Source organism: Hydra vulgaris, chromosome 11 (assembly GCF_038396675.1).
Source record: "Hydra vulgaris chromosome 11, alternate assembly HydraT2T_AEP".
Lineage (NCBI taxonomy): Eukaryota > Metazoa > Cnidaria > Hydrozoa > Anthoathecata > Hydridae > Hydra > Hydra vulgaris.
In genome coordinates this window covers 16,192,501-16,195,000 of record NC_088930.1, presented here as the reverse complement: position 1 = coordinate 16,195,000, position 2,500 = coordinate 16,192,501, and the positions used below count along the sequence as shown (strand labels likewise).

Below are 2,500 nucleotides of genomic sequence, written 5' to 3'. Positions count from 1 at the left end.
CAGCATTTTCTCTATGGTTATTGAATATTTCAGCATTTTCTCTATGGTTATTGAATATTTCAGCATTTTCTCTACGATTATTGAATTGACATAAACATAAAGTCACATATTATAAGTTGCATTTTCTTATGTTTTTATAGTTTTACTTTATTTAAAGTATTATATCATAATTTACATAGCTTATGGTTAAAGTTTATATAATTTATATATGAATAATTATATAATATCAAGTATTATTTAATGATACTTTATATATGAGTATATATTTTTTATAACTTAAGTATATATACTTTTGGTATATGGTAATAGATATAAATATAGCAATGGCAAACCTCTCACTTCTTTACATCTTCTTGGATTATCGTTTACTACTGACCTTTCATGGAAACCATATATACAATCGGTTGCTAAATCAGCATCTGCTAAGGTTGCTTCTCTTTATCGTGCTCGCTACTATCTTTCTCCTGATTACACTCTCTACCACTGCAAATCTCATAATAGTCCCTGTACTTTTGTCATATTTGGGCTGGTTCTTCTAATATGCTTTTTCTCTTCAAGACAAGGTTCGAAATTGTGTTGTAAAAGTAGTTGGACCCACTCTATCTGCAGGTCCAAAACGTAGATGAACCAGCTAATCATTTTACCCGGCATTTCAACCCTTTGGAACACTCTCCCATCTTCATGTTTTCCTAATTCATAGACCCTTCAACTTTTTAAGTTTTCTGTCAACCGTTTTCTTGCTCTATAACTCTATTTTTTGTTCTAGTAACTCCCAACTTAATAGTGGTTGCTTGCAGCCTTGATGGGAGTGAATCAGGGTAAAAAATTAATTAAAAAAAAAATATATAAATTTAAATTTATTATACCTTTAGGTTTTTTCAAGTTTAATGACCTTGGTTAATGTCTGTGTTATACGCTTGTGTTAGTTGAACAAATTTCCATTTTCTCATTTGAATACGACTTGACATTTGAAAAGAGTTGAAGCAGTTTTTTACAGCCAGATGCTCTTTTAAAAAGAAGATTTTTTATTTTATTTAATGTGATGAAAATATACTACTCCTATTATTAAACATTAAATTTGTTTTAAAAACAAATTGCATTAAAACTAACCTTCATATAACCTACATGGCCATAATAATGGTAGTAATTAATATAAATTGTTGAGTTGCTGACAATCAATATGCATGACACAAAAGTTGTAAGTCATTGAAATTATTTTATACCAGCCCAATGATATCAAGCCCGGTTTTGCTTTTCTGAAGCTTTGGAAATATTATATAAACTTCATCTTTTCTTTTCAAGTAACTTTTAAAAATCTAATAGTGGTTGCTTGCAGCCTTGTTGGAAATGAAAATGTTAAAAATAAAAAAATAAAAAATATGGTGAAAAGAAATTTTGGTGGAATTGTTCAAGTTACATATAAGTTCATTGAACAAAAAGCATTTACAAACTATTTAAAATCAAAACTATCTTGGGATGGAACTATTTTAAAAAATGCAATAGTTTTTGATCCTTAGAAAAGGGGATTTAATGAGTCCCTAGAAACATAAATCTCTCCATAGAAATATGGAAATCATTGGAAGTGGTCTTAAGTAAAGTTTTTTATCTTGTTCATTAAAGAAAAAATGAGGATAATAACAAGTGTTCTAAAGAATTGACAGATATCAAGCATATACTATTGACAGATACAAGCATATACTGTACATACATAAATGTATATATATATAAATATATATATATATATATATATATATATATATATATATATATATATATAAATATATATATATATATATATATACTGTATATACATAAATGTATATATATATATATATATATATATACACACACATATATATATATATATATATATATATATATATATATATATATATATATATATATATATATATATATATATATATATATATATACATATATATATTTATGTATATACAGTCCTTGGAATAACTTTGGAGTTGGTTGGCATTTAAACTAACTACCTAATTGTGTTTTAGGTTGGTAAAAAATTACTGATCTTATTTCCTTGTTTTATATTAAAACCATTGTGTCAAACTTTGATTCCTATCTCTAATAGTTTAAGGTTGGTAATTTATTGCCAACCTCATTTTTCCTAATTCCAAAAGCTGTATGTATATATATATATATATATATATATATATATACACATATATATCAGTAGTAACCTTATCTTTGGCATGCTGGTCTTCTCCATAAGCTTGTGTCATAAGGTGTATCTTGGAAATTTTTTGAGATTATCGAATCATTTATTTCTAACCGGTTTATTAGTCATCCTTGAAGACCTCACTCTTCTTCATTTTTAGTAACTTCTAAGTTACCTCAAGACTCTATCTTTGGTTCTGTCTGGTTTCTTATCTACATTAATGATCTTCCTGTCAACCTTACATCGAAATGGCTCTATTTGCTGACAACTCAACTTTATACTCCCATCTAGACAAAAAGTCTTTTCTTTTCAATC

At 26.7% G+C, this 2,500-nt stretch overlaps 1 protein-coding gene across 1 annotated transcript in view; it reads left to right on the top strand.

The window, feature by feature from the left end:
• Window positions 1–2,500, top strand: part of LOC100215499 (zinc transporter ZIP6) — a 36,456-nt gene that overhangs the window by 1,733 nt on the left and 32,223 nt on the right. The window lies entirely within an intron of this gene.